Raw genomic sequence first — 24,255 nt, 5'->3', positions numbered from 1 at the left:
GGGCACTTCTACTCCATCATCATCTCCTGGAAAGGTGAAATACAGTTGGACCCATCCATTTGTAACGGGTTGAAATTTGGGACCCCACCAAAATTTCATATTTAATGCGCATTTGGCGGTCCATAGCGTGGAACACCCATGCAGAGACTGTTGCAAAATTGCCATTATGCACTGTTACACCAAGTTTTTCCTGTTCTCTCTTCTCCAGTCTTCTAAAGCTCCTCAATGGTAATAGTTCAGTGGCCCGCCCGGTGTAACATTTTGGCGACCCTGCCAGGACCTATAAACAAATGGGCCAACTGATTTAATACAAAGTGTTTTGTGGACCAACACGCTGAGACTGGTACCAACAGTTCTGGGATGTATGCTGAGTGGGCGAAGCCGACACAATGACTGATGTTCATGAAATTCCTGAAGGAGGGGCGGATAAGGGCGATGAGATTTCCGATCAGGGAGCAGAATATGCGGATCGCAGTGAAATCGAGACTCTCCGTGAACGCCTTGCTGTTCTTGAGGAGGAAGCCAAGACGGGATTGGGAAGGAACCATGGTCGGAGAGACTTTAAAATCTTCGGTCAGGTAGGTGACCAACATCAAAAGGACAGGCTGAGTTTAACAAGTTTAAACCATCAGATCGAGATCGGGCTGAAAAGGGGATACAACCAGGATGAGGTTACCGATGCGATCATCAGAGCTATCACCCAGGTCTTAACCTCCGAAGTTATTTGGAAGGACGACCCAGTATAACACTACCGAAGCTTAGACGCCTGCTCCGCACCCACTACCAAGAAAAGAGTGCGACGGAACTATACCAAGAACTGTGTAGTTTGTCGCAACTACAGAAGGAGACAGCACAAAATTTTATGTTCAGGGCCCTTGACCTTCGGCAGAGGGTCCTGCAAGCGTCAAAGGAAGTAGAAGCCCCCCAGCAGTACGACGTGGATTTAGTGCAGAATATGTTTCTCCATGCCGTCACCACTGGCCTACTGAGCCCAACGATACGCCAAGATCTTAAACCATTCTTGGGAAAACCAGGTGTGTCAGATGAGTTATTACTGGAGAAGACAAACATCTCGGCCAGCGAAGAGGCAGAACGGGTTAAGAAGCTGGGACCCAAGCCCAAGCCTGCCATCAACATGATCAAGGAATGTTCAGATCAGCATTATCCTGGTCAGTTACCCAACTCTGAAGCAGCACCACCATTGAAAGAAGGAAAGGTACGTGATGGACCGGGTACACTTCTGGGGGAAATTAAGGAGCTTCGAGCAGATATGAAGCAACTGTTTAGCCAATCCCGAGACACAAACGAGTACAGACGACAACGTCCACGGGGGTGTGCTTCCTGTCGATTGGCCCAGAAGGGGGACTCTTGTGGCCATTGCTACAAGTGTGGTAGTGACGAACACTTCGCAAGGGGATGTTGGAGAAGGACTCCGGGAAACGACAACAGGTCTTCTCAGAGGGACAAGGGAAGACCGGTGTAGATGTCCAAGCTGTCAAAGTAGACGGGCACAATGGTCCCAGAAAGGTATTAATGGGTAATGTGACATCATTGTCCAGCAACAAAAGAGACCAACTTGTTCACCTTGTTGGGAATAAATGTATTGTTAAGGGTGTGATTAATGGGATTGCTACAGATTGTTTGTGGGATACAGGCTCCCAGGTTTCACTGGTTTCTGAGAATTGGGTGGCGGGGTACCTACCTAATATGAGATTAAAACCGGTTGAGGAGTTACTAGATGGTGAGCATTTGGAGCTGAAAACTGCCAGTGGGGATGAAATGCCCTATCTGGGATGGGTTCAAGCAGATCTGTCTATAGGGGGTAGTAGTGGGCTTGAAGTTCCTATGCTAGTGTATCCTGGGGAGATGAGCCTTCCTCTTATTGGGTATAATGTAATCATCCATCTATTAAATGGAGATGAGGACAGGGGGGATGTTAACACGTTACTTGGGGCAATCCCGGGAAAAAGTAGGCGTGACATAGAGGCTATAGTCCGTCTGATTGAGGACAAATCAGAGCAGGACTGTATTGAGCTTAGGTCTCCAAATGAACATGTAGTCATACCAGGAGGGAAGTGTGTGGAAGTAGAATTCAAAGTACATTCTAAGAAATGTAACTATGCTAATGAATATGTATTTGTATCAAAGTGTGCTAGTGATGAACTACAAGGTCTGGAAGTTCCAGAGATCATGGTTAATGTTACAAAGAGGGGTTGTAAGCTACCAGTTTATAACATGACTAATAAGGATCTACCACTACCAAAACGTACAGGTATCGGACATGTTGAACAGGTAAAAGTTGTAGCCTCGGTACCAGCAGACTTTGGACCTAGTGGTGATGGTCAACTGGGAGAATGTTTGTCTGTGGGTGTGGACAAGCAAGGGACAGGGATAGAAAAGTTCCACGATAGTGACAAACCTGACAAGTGGTTACCATGGGTGGGTTTGACAGGCTTGACTGACTCTCAAAGGGACGCAGCCCAAGCAATGCTAAAGGGTGAGTGTAAAGCCTTTGCATCTGATAATAAGGACATGGGAGACTGCCCAGACTTACTAATGAAGATAACACTAAATGACAGGGTTCCTGTACAGAAGAACTATACTAGTATCCCTCGCCCCCTATATCAGGAAGTGAAGGAGTACTTGGAGGATCTCCTTACAAGGGAGTGGATCACAAAATCAAAGTCAAACTATTCTTCACCAGTTGTATGTGTGAGGAAAAAAGATGGGTCCCTGCGTTTATGCGTTGACTACAGAGAACTCAACAGCAAGACAGTTGATGATCGTCAACCCATACCCAGAATTAATAAAATACTTGATGGGTTAAAATGTAGCACTTGGTTCAGCACACTTGATCAGGGCAGGGCTTACCATCAGGGCTATATCCATTCTGAGAGCCGACATCTGACAGCCTTCGTAACTCCCTGGGGTCTCCATGAGTGGAAGAGGATCCCGTTCGGTTTGAAAAATGCTCCTGGCGAATTTCAACGCTATATGGAGAAATGCTTAGATGGACTGACGAATGATATATGCTTTGTCTACCTGGACGATATCCTGGTTCATGGTCGCACCTTTGAGGAACATCTTCAAAATTTACAGACAGTACTGGCGAGGTTGACAGAACATGGAATCAAGCTGAAAGCAAGCAAATGCGAGATGTTCAAAAGAAAAGTGAGGTATCTCGGAAGGGTAATCAGTGAAGATGGACACCAAGTTGACCCTGCTGACCTGGCACCAGTTTTAGCACTTAAAGACAAAAAGCCAACCACAGTGGGGGAATTAAGAAAACTCTTAGGCTTTTTGGGATACTATCTAAGCTGTATACAGAACTTTTCAGCGATAGCGAGTCCGTTGTTCAAGTTATTGCAGAATGGGACGAAGAAGAAAGGAAACACCAAGGGTGCCAGAAAGAAGAAAAACAGCCACCTTCCAGACGCAAACCAGAAAATAATTTGGACAGATGAGCATCACTCCATACTTTGCAACCTGATTGATCGACTGACTGTCCAACCAGTGATGGCGTTTCCAGACTTCTCACTGCCGTACGTCCTCCATACTGATGCTTCATTGGCGGGACTTGGAGCAGTCTTGTACCAAAAGCAGGAGGGAAAATTGAGAGTGATTGCGTTCGCCTCTCGTTCCCTGACGCCAGCAGAAAAAAACTACCACTCAACGAAGCTAGAATTTCTGGCGTTAAAATGGGCCGTTACGGATCGGTTTCGCGACTACCTCCTGTATGCTAGCCACTTTGTTGTCTATACAGATAACAATCCGTTAACGTATGTTATGTCCACAGCCCGGCTTAATGCCACGGGACAGAGATGGGTAGCTGAACTCGCAAACTTCAGGTTTGATATCCGATACCGACCTGGACGTACAAACCAAGATGCGGATGTCCTCTCACGTATGCCCCTTGGGAACGAGATGGAGAGCTACCAGAAGGCGTGTATTCAGGAAGTGCCAGGATGTGCCTTACAAGCTATTTCAAACTGGGTGGAAGCAAATCATTTGGGAGCAGTAGTATATGCAGACTCCATCACTGCTGATGTCAACAATCTGGAGACTACAACGACGTCGATTGTATCACCTGTTTTGCCTAGCATCACTTTGGACGAGTTAAAAGCTGCTCAGGCTAACGATCAAGTGCTGGGGAGAGTAATCCATTACAAAATTCGGGGACATAAACCAACGTATAAAGAAAGAAGGGATGAAAATTGTCAAGTCCGAGCACTTTTGAATAGGTGGGGAGAATTGAAAATGTCCACTGAGGGTCTCCTGAAGAGAATGACTAAGAACATGGACCAAGTAATCCTGCCTTCAAAATACAAGACTTTAGTGTTGAAACAATTGCATGATGAAATGTGCCACATTGGTGTGGAGCGCACTCTTGATTTGGTGCGACAAAGATTATTGGTCTAATATGGCTAAGGATATCGAGTTCTATGTGACAAAACAGTGTCACTGCATCAAAAGGAAGAAGCCAAGCAGACATACAAGGGCTCCGTTAGTGCCGATTAAAACTACTGAACCATTTGAACTTATCTCAATTGACTATCTGCACTTAGAGAGGAGTAGAGGAGGTTTTGAATATATACTGGTAGTCGTGGATCATCTTACGAAGTTCGTTCAGGCATACCCAACGAAGAGGAAAACGGCACAGGCGGCAGCGGACCATTTGTTCAATGACTTTTTCCTTAAGTTTGGGTTCCCAAGACGACTGCACCATGATCAGGGAAAAGAATTTGAGAACAGACTATTTGCAAGGCTTCATCAGTTGAGTGGGATCAGACACTCTCGAACGACACCGTACCACCCTCAGGGTAACGGTCAGGTGGAACGCCTGAACCGGACAATCCTTAATATGCTGCGTACTTTAAGTGAGCAAGAGCGACTCAATTGGAAGGAGTCATTACCAAAGTGTGTCCATGCCTACAATTGTACAAAGAATGAAGCGACGGGATATGCACCATTTTACCTTTTGTATGGTAGAACCCCTCGACTTCCAGTGGACCTCGCCTTTGGTCTGGGGGACAATACCAAGGAAAATTCTGACAATGGATCTTTCGCAGAAAGATGGGGAAACCAGATGAAAGAAGCCTACCAGATTGCATTCGAAAGTGTAACGAAGCAGTCCAACCGAGCGAAACATAGACATTCAAAGAAAGTTCACAGTACAGTTCTTCATTCAGGAGACAGGGTACTTGTGAAGAATCTAGCACGTTTTGAGGGTCCTGGAAAACCCCGGCCATATTGGGAGAAGCAAGTACATCGAGTTGTAAGACAGTTGCCAGAACTTCCGGTTTATGAGATTACGCCAGAAGACAACAAGGGACGTGTCAGGATTCTGCACAGGAATTTGTTGTTACCATGCGATGCGATATTACCTGACGAAGATTACCCACAGCAGTCAAAGAAGGCTACAACTCGGAAGGGGCAGCATGAAAGGGAAGGTTGTAGGACGAAGAACCAATGGGAAACTGACAGTTTAAGTAGTGATGACGATTGGTTTGACTATAGATCTAGGACAACGGGACAAGTAGGAAATAATAGTGATCAAACTGTCCAGAGGGATCCAGAGATTATGGACCAAACTGCAACTGTAGACGATACTCGGTATTTTGATCGGCATGAACCATATAATGATGGTAGTAACCTTAATGTGGGTGGTCCTCATGCGGAAACAGAGACTGGTATCTCACTGAGAGACATAGATCAGCACAATGGTGATAGGGGACAGGAAGTAGATGATCTGCCAGAGTCATTGACAGCCAGACCTCATCGACTTAGACAAACTAGGAATATACTGACATATGACCAGTTGGGTAACCCTACATGGATTCCACAACCATCGGTTAATGTTTTGCAAACATTTCAAAATGATTCATGTCCACAAATTCCATATTTCTATTATATGAGTCAACCGGTACCAGGGTTTTCTAATTGTAGTACTCAACCAGGGTTTCCTGAATATAGTACTCAACCAGGGTATTATATAACTCGTACTGTACAATAAGTATTACTGTATGCAAAATTTTCTTCTTTTGTTTGTTGGTTCTTCGGGTTAGAGGTACAGTTTATATTTAGTTAACATTTGTTTATCCTTCATGAAAATGCTCATAGTGTCAAGGTCGTGTACCTGAAACAGCAGAGGGTTGAACTCGGTGGGATGCGGTTTAATGGAAACTGCCGAGGTGTGAGTTATCGACTAATGGTCGGAATTTTGTGTAAGTGTTCATCTATGGTCGTATACAACCGGGATGAATCTTTAGCTTTCTCTCAGGTCAGCTCCCTTTGGGCAGTTAAACTGTTGGAGCCTGATTTCGAAGTATAATGCTTCTGGAGAGCTCTTATGAACTCACCATGGACTGTGACAAGGTGTTAGTGTTTTCAGGTATTTGTGAACAGAGTCACGTACAGACCAGGTTATAATATAGTCATATGGCATTATAGGACTGTGTGGTAGAAAAATCACACTACTTTGGAGCATGGACATGGATAATCTTCAGTATTGTATATAGTTGTTAAATAAAAGTTTTTTTTTACATGTCTAATTTTACATGTCGAGGATGACATCTTTCAAGGAGGGGAGAGTGTAACGGGTTGAAATGTGGGACCCCACCAAAATTTCATATTTAATGCGCATTTGGCGGTCCATAGCGTGGAACACCCATGCAGAGACTGTTGCAAAATTGCCATTATGCACTGTTACACCAAGTTTTTCCTGTTCTCTCTTCTCCAGTCTTCTAAAGCTCCTCAATGGTAATAGTTCAGTGGCCCGCCCGGTGTAACACATTAAAGGGTATCTCTACATCATTTGCTCCTCTCAAGTCCAGTTTCTCTCCACCCTGGAGTAGCTCCTCTAGAGGTCGGATCCTTAGGTGAGGTAGGTTCTCCCTAAGCCAACCGTCTGGTACAAGGGACACTTGAGAGCCTGTGTCCCACAATACTGTTGTCTTTACATCGTTCAGGGTGCACGTCAGCATGCACTTTTCACCAACTAACTTAATCACTCTGCTTCTCATCTTGGGGTTCAATGTACCCCCAATTACACTGCAAGCCATTACCTTGTGGGACTCACCAGAATCGGTCCCCCTCTGTCCCACTAGAGGGACCCTGGCCAGTTTCCCTGAACCAATGATCGACACCCTCTGGCAAAGTGGTTGATGCCACCACATTTGAAACAGTGTCTGCATCTGTCCCCAATGCCCTCAGATCGGCAGGACTCACATCCTCTGGGTCGTCGTACAAATTCACCAGATCTTGGCTTTCTGTCCCTGATGTCTCTCTCAGCTAGAACTGCTTTTAAAGCTTTGACTTCAGACCTCAGCTCTACAACTTCATCATACAGCTTTCCTTTCTGAGGCTGTATCTTGTTTTTCAGCTCGGTCTTTTGTGCCTCCAGTGTTGTGTCAGCATTCTCTGTTGACTGTACACTATGTACTCTTGTCTTCAGTTTGCCCTGTCTTTCCTGCTCTTGTTTGGCTACCTTGCTCACCTTTTCCAAGATCTCCTCATCTGTCACCTTATCACTCTGTGTGATTTGTTGAACCTCCCATTTAAGGTGATCGTTGTTTATTCCAGTGGTGACAGCATGAATAAATAGAGCATGAACTTGTGTAGCCTCGTAGGTCACTGTTGCTCCATCTTCTTGCGATGCAAAGAGGATTTTTTGTTTGAGATCGAGAGCCCTCAGCACAAAATCCTGTGGGGATTCCTTTGCACCTTGAGTAAGCTTCGTGAGTTGGACATACATTTCTGTGGCATCTCGTTCCTGGTAATGAGCACGAAGGATCTTTCTAAGTTGGGGTAGTCTGATATCTCTTTTGCCTTCCAGATAGCTTCTTAAGGGGAGCCCTGGGGTAACTGCATTTATTACCGCAGTAATAACTTCTAGGTCTCCATACCCCCTCTCCTTGGCACGCTCAATCTGGCGGATAAGGCTGCTGTATGACAGTGACTCTTTCTCGCCTTTTTCTGTGATTCTTCCATAAACCTTCAATTCCTTTACAGAACCCAGTGGTTTACTCTGGACCGAAGAATCAGCTGGACTCTGTTGGTTTGCAAGTCTTTCTTCTAATTCTCTGATCTTGGTTTGGTAGGTTAGTTCGAGAGTTGTCAACCTTTCTTCCAACTGTGCTGCCTCCATCTTGTCTTGTTCTCTCTACAGCCCTATCCGGGTGGTGCCTCCAAGTTTGTTACCCCCCCCCCGGGTTAGGGGAATTCCAGGGTGGTTTGCTTTAGGGCTGCAGAAAGGAGACAGAGAACATATGATGCAGACAGCCCAATTGGCAGAATAGCAAGCAAATTTTATTATTAGATTAACTGGCAGTAATTTAGCTTATCCCCGGTGTAAAACACACTTAATACTACAACATTGATTCTGGAATATTGATCTAGGGAAATCCCCTAATTATGAAACAAAATTGGTGGCGCCCTTCAAGTAATTAAATACCATACCCACGCTGTGACTTAATACACGGTAGGTCTGGGCCTACGTTAGACAGTGAACGAACAGCGAGCCTAGCTTAACAGTTCATATTTACTAACGACCTCTATGTGGTTAACATTTATGCAATACACTAATTACCCTACTTGAATTACTAAGCCTAACTGATTGTTTACATTACCACAGATCACAAGTCATGCAACATACGAACCTTAAATGACGGATTTAACGACAAATAAGTGCTACTCTCTGACCTAACATACAATATTATACGTATTATTCTGTGACATCGTTGCACGAGTGGTAACACATTTTAATCTGGTAATATCCCATCATTTCTCTTACATCATCAACCAGGACCTAATCAAATCAAAGCTAGAGGTGTTTTTATACAACTGGTTGAAGTTTTGGTGTTTAACATTTAATAAATCGTGTAAACTTACCTGCTGAAAGGAGACAGAGAACATATGATGCAGACAGCCCAATTGGCAGAATAGCAAGCGCCAGTGAACGTACGTTCCTACATAGGCACGTATGTACACATTTAGTGTGCGTTTAAGTGCTTGTAAATGATATGGAACGCCAATTTGATGATTTTTGTAGGGGTACCTATTCGGGCACCCGCAGTATTCGGATACCTTGTTATATAGTCCTACAGTAGCCTAAGCCTTATTCCAGATATAGGCTACTGAGGGTGCTTCAAACACGGGCAAACGTCAGTTTTTAGACAACATTCCAACTTTAGTCAACTTTAAAATATCCATAAAATATGTTTTTGTCCAACCAACAGATTGAAACCATAGAATAATAAAAAGAATACATTATGATGAGCTCATGAAGAATGAATGCATCACTAACACGCAGAAAATTGAGGGAAAATTAAATCAAAATGTTTCTGGCCACAATTTGGCATAATTTATACCACAATGCATTGCGATCGCGTCAATATACGTCATCCGGAATAAGGCTTATTGGTGTACGTGACCATGTGTTGACCACCTAGGCTAACAAACAATCGAGCTAAAAAATAAAGGAAGATGTAGGCCTACAGTAGGCTATCCAAAATGGATAAAACATTCCAGGGATCACCACTGATGTGTTATTCTTCTTCCCCAATTTAGCAAGTTTGCTTCGTATTGGAATAGGGTATGTGGGGAGAGCGGCGTTAGTTGGAACATTTTTCACAAAAATCTCTATTTTCAGAAACAACATTAATTCAGCAAACACTGCCCTATCCTGTTAGGATAGGCAGTCCATAAAACTGCTACAATTGTTGATAGTTCAGGAGATAATCCAGTGAGAGGGTGTGTGCCCTGTGTCACAAATGAAGCCCATAAAACCACTACTCTTGTTGATATTTCAGGAGATAATCCAGTGAGGTGTCGGTGATAGGTGTTCCAACTAACCCCACCTATGGGGTTAGTTGGAATGGGTGGTGGGTTAGTTGAAAGATGGATTCTTGCTCAAAAGAAATAAATGAGAACTTATCACAACTATACACATTGATACCTTGGTATATGCCTATTATAATATATCAAATGATATTAAAGCCAGACTCACTATATGGAAGTAAATGAGAATATAACTTTGCTACCAAAATTCTGGAGACATTTTTCATCCCAGCCCATTGAAATTAGGCAACATTGGTGAATCAGAATATTTTAACATCTGCTAACCTTGCAGTCTAAGTTTTAAGTGTTTTTGGCATGTTTTTTATGATTATAGGTGAATATGACCAAATTTGTGTGCATGTTCCAACTATTCCCGGCAGTAAATGTTACAACTAACCCCTTGGGCTAATCAGACCTTTGTATGCTCATTGCGCAGAACAGAGACCATCGACATAATTTTTTGCCCACCTCATTTTGAAGCTGCTTAATAAAGCTGTAAATAACCCCAACCTCGTATATTTTGGTTATTCCCTCCATGGAAATAAAACCACATATTTAATTTCATAAAAAAAATACTCAGAGTGCCGAAAAACACACATTCCTCACTATTTATTCTACTAATTATTATTATCATTATTTATTAGGATTGTTATTAATTATTATTATTCCACCAATTTATTCCACTAATTATTCCACCAATAATGATCGATCATGTCTGGAAATAACCTGTCCATAATGAGAATTGATAACTGCACAGTAATTGGAAACAAAGACGTGAAATAAAGGCTGGTTATAGTTTTAATTATACTTAGGCTTTAGTGAATCACATTTCTACCTTGAGCGGTTTGCAAAAATGGAATGGTCCTCTACATTTGAACTAACTTCACGGTATATAAACAAACACACGCTCATAGCATTCTCTCCAACCAGTGCCGTGGCCAAGTCTATTCATGTAAAATTTTGTCACTAAGATACGAACTCCCTAGCATTTGATATATTATTAAAATTAGGCTTCTTTAGAAGTATTTCAAAGGTGTTTAAGCGTACATTTGCCGGCTATATCACCAGTGCGTTACTGTATTCTGAGCTCAGAATTAGTTTAGCCCCAAGTTTTATCTATTTCTTCGCTAGCCAATTTTATACCACTCACGCGCGTGCCACCATAGACGAGCTTTTCCGTGCATGGTATCAGTTTAGCGAATCTTTATCATAGCAGTTAGTATATGCGTACTTCATATACAAATATTATAGTAGGTTTATGATATGGGCGTATTTTGCCGTTGCGTCGCCATTTAAGGAAGTGAAGTATAAATAGGACTTTCACTGTGCATCCCAGCTCTGCAAATGACCTGCTGAGGGAGCTTCAAGTTGGACTTCTGACGCAACCCTGCGACCCCTTAGCATCGAGAAAACTGATCTCTAATTAATCAATCAGGTGGATATTCCTTTTCAGTGTGGCTTGGAGGGAGTCCAATGGGCTGCCTTTTCAACAAATCGTGTCTAATTTTGGTATATATTTCACTTTTATCTTCATATACAGCTTTGCAATGAGTTGGAAATGCTGACAGGGAGGAACGTTGTTGTTGAAATGAAGACTGCTTTAGAAAAATATGCACCAAAGATAATCCAGAACGGTTCTAAGAAGACCAAAGCAAAAGAGCTGATGCGTGCCTACCGGTAGGAGGAGGAAGTCCTTCTTGAAGAGGACAAGAAGTGTATGTTATCACATAATTTTACCTTACAATTACTAGTAAGTCGATCAGAGTGGAAAATGATGGGCGGGAGTTACAGGAGGGTAAGCGAGAACCCATAAAGATATTTAGGTAGAAACTGGTCCAAAAAACCGTACTGCCTGAAAGTAACTAGACAATTGCAATCAAACTCACATGTACTCTGTTCTATTGTAGACAGAGAGCGGGAAATTGGTTGCCGGACAAATACCCCCCGGACAAATACCCCTCGGACATATACCCCCCCGGACTCATACCCCCGGGACAAGTACCCCCCGGACAATAACCCCCCGGACAAAAACCCCCGAGGACTAATACCTCCGAGGACAACTACCCCCGGACAAATTCCCCCCGGACATACACCACCGAGGACAAATACCCCCGAGGATAAGTACCCCCCGGACAACTACCCCCGGGACAACTACCCCCGGACATACATCAATGAGGACAAATACCCCCGAGGACAATTAACCCCACCCCCAGCAATTACCTCCGGGAAAACTCTACCCGCGCAAATACACCAGCACAGATTCCTCACCCAGGTTACTACCCGAACTAAACCAGAATACGCCCAGCCCCCCCCCCACCCCCCACGAGCCCGTTAACCAAGCGGACCTTTAGCTGGTGAACTACGTAGTACGAAAGCCCATTAGGGCCATGAAAGACAATTTTCTTAATCTGGTATATCAGATTATTTTTCTGATATATCAGATTATTATTCTGATATGAAACGTTTTTATAACTAGGGATATTTGATTTCATAGATTATCATCATTCTTTTTGCAAACAGAATGACCAGAGAATAGGTTTTTTCAAATGGTACTGACGTCGTGGTCTCAAGCCTCTTTCTTTACTTATATTTCATACAATCGTACATACTATTATGAAACCTTACAGGCAATTCTGTTGGTGTAACAGGCTACACCGTAACCGGGTTTGACTATGATAGCCCAGCGGTCCATGAAACAATGCATGGGGGTATGGATGATGATCATGCACACTAAACTAGAGGGGTGGACCGTGGTTGTGCTTGCCCCGCCCCTCCCTTCTGCTCCTCCCATCCTAAAATGGCGTGCACTTACAGGAAAAAATAGCTTAGAATAAGCAAAACAAGAGGAGCTTGGAGGCCGAGTGGCTAATGCTTTTGTTTTATATATAATCCTGTTATGTTGTGTCCTTGGGCAAGGCACTTTTATCTCGACTGCCCCTATCCATTCAGGTGTATAAATGGGTACCTGTGAGGTAACTAAGCTGTGTGCGCTGGATTCTCAGCAGCCAGCATGATGACCAGGGATTCAAAGTGCTATGAGATGGGCCATATGAAGCGCTATACAAAAACTAACATAACATAACAAATCATCAAGTAAAATTACTCAGAAGAAAACTTGAAAATGGTAAGCCGCAATAAGCCTGAATTGTTCGGAGATTAATAATACAGAATAATGTCACTATAACAAATAGTAAATTAATAGTTACCAGGCGCGTATCCAGGGGGGGGCGTTGGGGGCGCGCTCCCCCTGGGGAAGGAAAAGAGGAGAGAAAAAAAGAGAAGAAAAAAAGGAAAAAGAGGGAGAAAAAAGAAAAGGAGGAGAGGAAGTAAGGGAAAAGAAAAAGAAGAAAGAGAGAAAAAGGAGAAAAGGAGGAAATAGAAGATAAACGCCAAGACCTCAGGAAGAGAAAGAGGAACAGTCATAATTACAGCGCTGATCCCTATTATATACACAGGGTAGCCAGTGACAGATCGAAGATTACAGAGGGGACGTGCGCCTCACCCTACCCCTTACACCGACAACTCCATTTTTAGCTCATACCAGCATGCTGGTGTGAGCTATTGTTACAGTGCGGCGTCTATCACTCTATCCATCAACAATTGGTAAAACCGCTCCCACTCACACAGTATTCAATGGAATTTCATGAAACTTGGACACAAGGACCATTGGGTATAGGGCCATCAGAGATGGTCCGAAATTGGGGTCAATGGTCACCTGTGGGCCGTAATGGGCCATTTTGTGGAAATACGCAAAATGCTTCTTCTCCTACAGATTCCATGGTACAATGTTGAGGGTTTGTCACGATAGTACTATGGAAGTTTTACCTTCAGGGTGTTCATGAATTTGAGATCAAAGATCAACTAGGGGTCTTTTGTGGCCCGGGCCGCCGCCCTATATTTTCAAATTGCTCCTGTTCGTACAGTGTATGGCCAGTTATAATGAAACTTGGTCACAACGTTCCTCGGGATGAGGGTTATGAGGGGTGTTCGGAAAATTGAGGTCAAATGTCATTTAGGGGTTCATCAGGGGTCATTCTTTGTAATATTTTCAAATATCTCAATCTCCTCAAGATTTTGATGGATCATATTCAAAGTTGAACTGATGATTGTTGGATTGTGTATGAATAAGATGATGCCTAATAATTTTTGGTCAAAAGTTAATTAATTACGATGAATCCCCATTGTTTAAAAAAATCTGAGCCTTCACCTTTTGCCAAAGCTACTTTAATTTGTCTCCCAGTTTCTGCAGTGTTTGTTGACATTTGTGGTTAAGCTCTGCAGAGGCTGTTAGTGGAAATAAAGCAGGACTGGGAGTTGTTATTAACTGTTGAACTGTAAGCATGAGAGCCCTATAGCCAATCAGCACTTGCCAATTCTTAGAAGTCTTTGAGCCTGAGGTATGTAGGCAGCCAGCCAAAATTTTGGCAAGGAGTGCTTCAGTATGGAACGCGAAAAGGGCAACCATATTTCGTTGTCTAAACTAAGTTTGTTGCAGTCTAAACTAAAGTTGTTGCTGCTGTTTTACCACGTTGTTGCTCAAACTCACGTTGTTATTTTAACTTCCGTTGTCTAAACATACGTCATTGTCTAAACTTACGTTGTTGCTATCGGCGCTATTCAAAATTGCTCAACCGCGTAATGTAAACCAGAATGCAAAATGCATTGAGGATTCGATGACTTCAGTACACTAGAAAGGTGTTAGTATAAGCAGAACTAGCTGTTACTATAGAAATGGCCCGAACCACCATTTTGATACATTAAAAAAACACAGGTCAGTCTATTGTACGTGGCTATACACACCTGCACCAAAAACAATAGGGGTCTTGGAGGTCCAAGTCCATTTGGAGTCACCAAACGCAAACTTGTGGAAACCTTGTTTTATAAGCTACCATATCTCCAACAGCCAGCCTATCAGATAACATGTGCGTTAGTACAACTCATACGAATAGGAGGCTGCACGGTAAACAACTTTAAAAAGTTATAATGTTATACTTATAGGCTATGCATATACGCTGTGAATGTCGGAAATCAAGTACAACTAGACAAAGTACCAGCATAAAAATACTGCATTTTTAAACTGATTTCATTGAGCGCCTCCAACAATGTGTAGAGATAATCTGGGAATTTCGGTAATCAAGTAAAACGAGTGTCGAGACAAAATGCCAGCATAAAATACTGTACTTAAAATTGAATTATTGAACCATTATATGATGTCTGGATATGTTGTGAATGTCGGCAATCAAGTAAAACGTCGAGTGTCTAGACAAAGTACCAGCATAAAAATACTGCATTTTTAAACTGATTTCATTGAGCGCCTCCAACAATGTGTAGAGATAATCTGGGAATTTCGGTAATCAAGTAAAACGAGTGTCGAGACAAAATGCCAGCATAAAATACTGTACTTAAAATTGAATTATTGAACCATTACATGATGTCTGGATATGTTGTGAATGTCGGCAATCAAGTAAAACGTCGAGTGTCTAGACAAAGTACCAGCATAAAAATACTGCATTTTTATCTCAATACATTACATGTATAGAGATATTGTAACAGTAAGTGGGACTTTCTCTTCTCTTAAAAATTTTTCAGCGTCTTCAAACAAAGTTCTTTTTCTCTGGAATTTCCAGAGCAAGAATATATCATATAGACCAACAAAAGTTACTATTTTTTATTCCAGAATTGTATCTCATTCTGTGACTTTTTCACCGATTTATGTCCAAATCGGGCCAATTTGGACTGAAAACACACTTTGACAGACCTGTTTTGCACACGCTCCAAAACTTATGTTTCATGAAAGAGAATAGAATAGAACTGTCTTTCAACAGTGGTATCGTCTAAGATAGGGTCCTATGTATTATATATTTTATTAAAATTTTAAACTTTCATTTGTTGTTTACAGGTAGGTATTAATAAGAATTTTACTACTTGTATATGACATTTAATGGCTTTTATTTGCTTGATTTGATGTTTAAATGATTTTTCTTTCTTAAAACAACACTGAGCTGCCGCCCCTACTTTTAGTAAAAAGGTCCGTTTTTGATGATTAAGCCCCGTCCCCAAGTCTGTTTTGTAGCAGATTGGCTATGACTCATAACAGCTACATGTTAGATATACGAAAATGGCTACCCTCGCGAACAATTTTCTGTTCTGTAGTTAGGTACGCGGAAAAACGTGGGTTGTTTTGATATCTAGAAGTGGACACAGTTTTGATGGTAGTCACCACTACAGTCTACAGTAACATACAGTAGGTCAATAGGCCTAGCTCTCAAGGCAGGCATCAAGAATATGGTCGAGTTGTTCGCCTCTTCTAATTTGGCTGTTGTCATTGACGTCAAACTATATGACCAAAAAGTCCAACTGAGACTGACCTACAGGGATGTAAGTCTTCCGTATTTTTACGGAAATCCGGTTTTCTTTTATTCCAATAAAGTTCCACAAAATTGTTCGAATATCAAAGACACAACGCGGCAAAAATGCCTGGCCCGTTGCAGCAAGCTAACTTCAACTTTCACTCATCGATCAATCAAAATACCATTCCTGTTTCGCATCATCGCATTGCACTGTACAACATTGTGCCATGTGAATATCGTTGCGTACGTGCGAACTTCAAATCGCCATAACTCATTTCTGTTCTTTGAAAAACCTTGCCTAATTCACGTTGATTGGACTGCTAATTAATATCTTCGTAACTGCTGGTGCTCGACATAACTTTCGGAATTAACGCTTGTGATATTTGTGAGCGGCGGAAATCTACGGGATACGCATATGAAAGTCGATATTTGTGATCGCATTCGAATGTGAGACTGTTTTTTATTCCGTAGTTCGCTGCGACGTATTCGTAACTTTGAGGTAGCCTAACATAACGATAGTGTAAGTAGTAAGAACTAGGGGTAAGATGTGTTAGCGCTAATACTTCTGAGCTAGCCTAACATAACGATAGTGTGTAAGTAGTCAGAGCTAAAGGAGTAGGATGTGTTAGGACGGCATTCACCCGGGGTCTCCGAATAGTTTTCCGGTTTTTTTTTTTTGGCTGCACTTACATCCCTGGACCTAAGATGAAGGATACCACATAAAAAACAAGTTCTTAAATATTCTATGACATTACTAAACCTTGCAACGTCGTTCTTTCGACTAACAGGCAATGAGGGCTAAAGGCAAGACTAGCAGGATAAAGTGTAACCTGCAGAGACTATTCGTGGCAAAAATGCAAGTTATATATTTGTTGTACCATGATTGATATTGATAATTGTAGAGACAGAGCAAAGATTTGAAATTAGGAATAAAAATTAAAACTTCCAGTATTGAGATACTGCATCATTGATGCTCTTGTTAAACTGATTTCATTGAGCGCCTCCAACAATGTGTAGAGATAATCTGGGAATGTCGGTAATCAAGTAAAACGAGTGTCGAGACAAAATGCCAGCATAAAATACTGTACTTAAAATTGAATTATTGAACCATTACATGATGTCTGGATATGTTGTGAATGTCGGCAATCAAGTAAAACGAATGACAGTAATATTACTACAGACAAATGTTTTCGTCCCGATCGAACACCAATTGCGTTTATTCATATGGAAAAGTTTAGGCTATAAAAGAGCATTTGCACTACAAAGCCACACAGACTAAAATCCGCCGATGTTATGAGTCACCTGTATGAATATGCATACTGACAGGCGGACTGTTTCATTACCGGCATGGGGATTGTATTTGTTTCTAAATGAATTGATGCTTAAATAATTATAGCAGTGAATGTAAACGAACACTGAGACATGACGTTGTGTTTATACATTTATTTGTCTGCACACCTTTTAATCGAACTTGAGAAAATAACATTTATTAGGCAAACTCATGTATTTGACTTAATTAACTGGGGTACATGGAGTTACCCACTTACAGTGGTATCTTCCAAACAAACAACTAGTGATAGTCCTAGCGATAGCTTTAGCCTATACGTACATACGAGTGTTAACCTAACTGTACGAAACCATATGCATTAATACATAAAGCACGGTAGGCCTGTACGTTCGCTACAAACGTTTACGTGGGCAATTTATATCACTATATTCATCCTATTTCAAAGGAAACTATGAAATAGGATTCTCAACTTGTTAATTTATGTTTATTGCAATGTCGTCATCTTATTTCATTGCATATTACCACCCAAATCTCGAAATTCACCTCAAAAATCACAATACGATTGTTGGACGAAGCATCAGTGAGAATGTTGTTGATACACAAGCTGATCCGTGACGTAGCTCATGAATAAATAATGAGGCGTTATAATAAGGTTTTCGAAGAAAAATTTCTAACGGAAACTTTCATTCGATGGAAAAAAGACATACAGTGAACATTAACCAATCAGAAATAGCCTTATATAATATGAAAGAACAGAATTTGAAGTTAGTTGCGCAAGTTTAGCCATGCAGTTTGATCAAACGGTCTGAGAATTCGAGTAGTTTGAAGTTAGCGTCCTTGTAGAATAAACGAATATGCAAGCACATAAATCCGACTGGACTAAAAATTTAAACTTTTTTAATCGGAAAACGACATTCAGTAAAGTTCAGATTAATGATGATTCGTTAAAAGATTATGAAAGAGAAATGTTTAAACTACTGTAATTTGTTTTAGCCGATATCAGTAAATGATATCGGTACATTGATTTCTTTCAAAAGATCGCGATACGGTCGTTTTGGAAGGTATAAAACACACACTTAAGGCCCGAGGTCGACTATGCACGGATCAAATGATCGCCACCTTTCCATATGATATGACCTATACTTTTACTAGTGTTTATAGTTGAGAAGATGCGATCTTATCACTGCCTGTACTTTGTGAATTCTCTACACAATATATGTATGGGCGGATGCCATCCAGTGCCCTTGCTTTGCTGTTTTACAAGGGCGGCCGTCCGACCTTCATTTCGCCTGCCCTGCCACTCTTTCCTCCTCTCCAACTCCGTATATAGTACCTCGATGCTTTGACCTGCAGCGATTTCACCAGCTACCCCAACTCTTCAAATATCCCCGCAAATGTAGTGTGCATATCTCGCTAAATTCCACGCAATTTGTATTAGGCCTGTTCAAACTTCGGAGTTTCAACTGCACATGCGCATATCCTGAAAATTTGTGGAGAAAAGATCATATCACCTTACCTACAACACATAGCCTTAGTCAAAACTCGAGTGTAAAATAGTCAATAATCGCGAATAATTAAAAAGTGGTAAAAAGCTGAAAGGGCGCCAGCAGTCAATTTGAGTCCGTCAGGGGGCATCCGCCCCTCTGACTGTATGGACGCTCCGCCACCGCCCCCCACCCCTCGAGGAAAAAATGCATACTAGGCCTGCAATATCCAATGTGCACATTGGAAACAAGGAACAAGTTTTCTTTCGAGACAAAATGAGGTGAAAACATTATAAAGTTCATATACACGCGATCGATACATGCATGAATGATGAAACATGTCAAAATAAGAAAGGATGGGGTATAGCACGACGAAAGTTCAAACAGAAGACTCTTCGTTCTTTATCCTTTTGCTGTAAATTTGATCCGTGAATTTTATCTCAGCACTTTTTTCTTATTTATATGTTTCAGTTATAACATTTTTCTTAAATATATTCCATTGATAACGATTACTGTGGTTACAACTATTCCATGTGTAATAACTGTACCCACATATTTCCCCTCTATTCAGTTTGAATTCATATGCTTTCACAAATTTTTTAAACAAACGTTACGAAGTTTATGCGCAACTTAAATCCATCTTCTATTCGTTGAACGTCTGATATTTGGGGGGGGGGGGTACACCCCTCAGTCCGACAAGTTTTCAGTCCGAAAATGAAATACATGTTTTCAGTCCGAAACTAAAATACACGTTTTCAGTCCGAAAATAAAATACACGTTTTCAGTCCGAAAATGAAATACACGTTTTCAGTCCGAAAATGAAATACACGTTTTCAGTTTGAAAATGAAATACACGTTTTCAGATTGAAAACGTGTAATGCACGTTTTTCAGTCCGAAAATACACGTTTTCAGAATGAAAACGTGTAATACACGTTTTTCAGTCCGAAAATGAAATACACGTTTTCAGTCCGTAAATGAAATACACGTTTTCAGATCGAAAACGTGTAATACACGTTTTTCAGTCCAAAAATTAGAGATACACGTTTTCAGTTTGGCAATGAAAGCAGTTTTAATGCCATAATATCACCAATAAACAACCCTGGAATGCGAGGTGGCAGTAAGGAACATTTCGGCAAGTAATCACCACGCACGGTTGCGTTCTTTTTCGGTCGTAGGATGTCAAGGATGGTGCGTAGTCACTTAATTATCCATGTTGTTGCATGGGTTGAGCCCAGGGATTATTTGAAATCACGTTATTACTTTTTCACCCATATAGTGGGGGCCTTTTTTTTTCATATTAGACGAAACACTGCTCTATTCTGCACCTAGATGCATGTAAATTGTAAATTTTATTTTCGGACTGTGAACGTGTCGGACTGAAAACTTGTTTTTTCGGACTTAAAACGTGTATTTTATTTTCGGACTGAAAACGTGTATTTTATTTTCGGACTGAAAAGGTGTCGGACTGAAAACTCGTTTTTTCGGCCTCAAAAAGTGTATTTTATTTTGGACTGAAAACGTGTCGGACTGAAAACTTGTTTTTTCGGACTTAAAACGTGTATTTTATTTTCGGACTGAAAAAGTGTCGGACTGAAAACTCGTTTTTCGGACTTAAAACGTGTATTTTATTTTCGGACTGAAAACGTGTCGGACTGACAACGTGTACCCCCAAATACTTGGCACCGTCCCACGATTGCAGTTCGAGCTCTACACTATTAAACAGCTGGTCCTGCGTCAGTATCTGGGTCGCTAGTTGACTTGTGTTTTATGTTTTAAGATGATAGCAATTAACCAATCACATATTTTAACTGGTAAACGTCATTCATCAACGCTGTAAGAAAGCGAATGTATACTACACCCATATTCCCTTATGTGGACGTTTACTACGAGCTTCATTGACCATGATTTTGTCTTGGGGACACCCAGTCTAAACGGCGGGAAAAAGTTCAGCACATCGGTTTCATGTCTATAAACATGTTCCCGCATCGGGATATGTACACAGCAATAATTCTTTACGGTCAATTGTAAGTCTTGTCTTTTTAAGTAATCAAACATGTGTGATGTGGCTCTTGTTTTACTGAATCCACTGTATCCTTTTATTTTTACTTTGGTATGTGATTTACAATTTTTTCTTTTATATAGGCCTATTAGATTGTAAAATTTTACGGGCCTGATGAGTAAGTAACTAGGCTACGTGTTAGTTGGGCTACTACATATTATGTTCCTGATTATCGATAAAATAGAAGCCAGTAAACCTAGCTTAAATTTTTCAGTTTGTACTTTATTTGGCTGACCGTTCTGTCGTAGCCTTTCTCTCCCATACGCATACAGATGTCTCAGTACACTGGAGCGTTGCGGCATGTCCCATCAAGTTTCGACATATTATTTTCGTCGCATCAAATGCCAATACTTCATCTTCCGACCACATACTTCGCTCTGTCTACTTCTGCGATATATTGTACAGGAAAATATCGATAATAATAATAATAATAAAATAATAATAATGGCCTTTCCGGTTATCTGGACGTCTTCAAGAAAGCAGCTCAAACTTTATACTGTATGTATGCGGATATACACGGGCAGCTATACACTGTGTAGGCCTACTACTCAGCAATGCCTTACGTTATTCCTTCATTCTCGCTGCATCGGTCCATTGTACACATGCACAACCAATATGGAAATAGACACAGTTTATGTCGATACAGAAATAAGCAAGCGGCGGAAACCACAACTGATAAAATCCATCGTATCTTTTACACCCCAATTAAGGCAATAGTTTATTTACATTGATTATCGTTTACCCGGGCTTAGCTGTCCTAACTCCACCTCTCATGAGGGGCTTGATCAAGCTCGGGCTTGCTCCGTTCCCACGGAGTAAAAGGGTGGATCAACTTGCCCTAGCCTCGATAGGTCGATCAAGAGTGAAGCAAGCCCGCGTTCGTGGGAACAGGCTACAACATTCCTTCCAATCCTTTGTATAGATGATTGAATTTTTTTCAAAACAAATAAATGATAACAATCAACCGCAAAGTAGAAGGTTAAAAATACTCCCGTTACAAAGATGTTTCATGCTGAAAGCAGTCAATGATGCGTTTCCAAATTTCCTGTGATTTGTTTGGCTAATAGTCCCTACCATTGTCTGCAAACATTTTTGCATTTATCGTGCTCAATAAACACAATGTATTTTGTTTAAATAACTTATTTATATAGCGCATTATACCGACGGTCTCAATGCAACTAATTGTAACGTTGCTGTCCCGTGTAGAGATAGCCAAATTTGTAGTATAGGCTCTCATAATTGTGTGCACTCTCAAATATCACAACGTGTATGGTGGGCCACAGTGGACAAAATTCAGAAATTATGACGACATATCAGGAGGCAGGACTTTTTTATGTCTACATAAAATTGATTTGATGTGGACATAAATTCAAATTAATGCTGTCATATATTAAAATAATGCTGGCACCGTACCGTACCAGCCGCGTACTGATAATGCAGTTTGCACCTTCCTCTTTCAATCTGTTTCAATCTGTGTGAATATTAATGTACATTTAAAGAGTTGTGTCTGTATTGCATGTATCAGGTGCGTATCCAGGGGGGGGCGTTGGGGGCGCGCGCCCCCCGGGTAGGAAAAAGAGGAGAGAAAAGAAAAAAGGAAAAAAGGGGGAAAAAGAGGAGGAGGAGAGGAAGGAAGGGAAAAGAAAATGAAGAAAGAGAGAAAAAGGAAAAAAGGAGGGAGTAAAAGAAAAGCGCGAAGACATCGGGAAGAGAAAGAGGAACAGTGACATCATTACAGCGCTGAAGGGTAGCCAGTGACGGATCAATGATTTCGTAAATGTGTGACTCACCCTACCCCTTACACCGACAACTCCATTTTTTGACGTTTCCATTTTCCTCTCTCACTAATGATCTATATATATACTATATATGGTCTATCATAACGCGTGTGTAGAATTGTGCTATGAAACCAACTGTGGCTGGTCTCGAACTCGACGGCGTCGTCGGGGAACATGACGATTTTTGGGATGGGGGCGACCGCCCGTCCCCCCCCCCCCATTCAGCATTTTTTTAAATGATATCGCTAAGTAATTTCAAAATAGAAAGTGCTTAGATGCAACTTACAAGGCCTGGGAAGTGTCATTTCCAGCGATCTGGGAGACATTTTTGGCCAAAATTTGCGTGTACGCTTCGCGCTAACAAATGGTCCTGGGTAGTGCCATTTCCAGCGATCTGGGAGGCATTTTCGGCCAAAATTTTCTTGTACGCTTCGCGCCAACCTATGGTGGCGCTACGCTTAGATAATTTGCCTACAGGCTTCGCCCCTCCCTTGACAAATCCCTCGCTACGCGCCTGTTTGAATTTGTAACGCAAACAGCAGATATCACATCATATCAGTGAGCATGAAAATGGCGTTTCAGGATGAAAAGCCTCAAAACTGTCCGACTTGCCTGAAAAAATAACCAAAAATTTTCGCGCGCGCTCAACGTGTTAATGTCAATATCATATAAGCAAGCCTCGGTTATTACATCGCATGCCATCATGTACCGTACGTTCCGTTAAAATTGCGCAGTATACCGCGGGATGCTAATGTAAACAACGACATGTCTCATGTAGATGTATAAAAAGCACGGAGGTCCAATTATGTCAAAACTCTCTTTTACATTAGTAATGGCGAATTAGGGGCTGCACCCCCGCCGCGCAGTGGCGGAGCGTCCATACGGTTATGGGGGCGGATGCCCCCCTGACGGACTCAAATGGACTGCTGGCGCCTTTTTCAGCTCTTTACCACTTTTTACTTATTCTAGATTATTGACTTTTTTATTGCGCTCTCATCTACTTATTGACATTTGTCACATTTTGTTGGTGTAATTTGGCGATGACACCTTATTCTTCGTTTATCTGCAAATTAGCCAGGCCCGGAAAGGGTCATTTCCGGCGATCTAGGGAGTATCTTTACTCAAAAATTTTCTGTACGCTACGCGCCAACCAGTGGTGGCGCTCCGCTTAGATAGTGTCGAAAGCGCCCCTACAGACCATTCTCACCCCTCCTGACCAATACCCCTAGCTCCGCCACTGCCGCCGCGCCTCCTACGCCTATGTGTGTAGTGTTCGGTTTCGGAAATATCTGCTATTTTTTCATTTCCTTCAACCAAGTTTTATAATAGCCGTTATAAGAGGTTTTAATATTTGTACACCAATAAATTAACTGTGTCTGAAGTTTCGAAAATTTCTGACCAACATTCTGCATCACACTTCCCTCTACTCGTGCAATTTTGACCGGTCTGTTAGGGGTT

The 24,255-nt window shown here is 41.6% G+C and overlaps 1 long non-coding RNA gene across 2 annotated transcripts in view; it reads left to right on the top strand.

Annotated features, from left to right (window-relative positions):
• LOC139975133 (uncharacterized) overlaps positions 1–24,255 on the top strand; it is a 171,225-nt gene that overhangs the window by 16,439 nt on the left and 130,531 nt on the right. Inside the window, exon 2 of one of the 2 annotated variants that reach the window (XR_011795672.1) lies at positions 11,378–11,552. This is a non-coding gene — a long non-coding RNA (uncharacterized lncRNA). Of the gene's footprint in view, positions 1–10,667; positions 11,553–24,255 lie in introns of those variants that run through there. The other variant, XR_011795671.1, reaches the window with a different exon arrangement.

The sequence above is a fragment of the Apostichopus japonicus genome, chromosome 10 (genome assembly GCF_037975245.1).
Source record: "Apostichopus japonicus isolate 1M-3 chromosome 10, ASM3797524v1, whole genome shotgun sequence".
NCBI classification, from domain to species: Eukaryota; Metazoa; Echinodermata; class Holothuroidea; order Aspidochirotida; family Stichopodidae; genus Apostichopus; species Apostichopus japonicus.
Note: the sequence above shows the minus strand (reverse complement) of the source record. Positions and strands in the feature narration are given on the sequence as shown.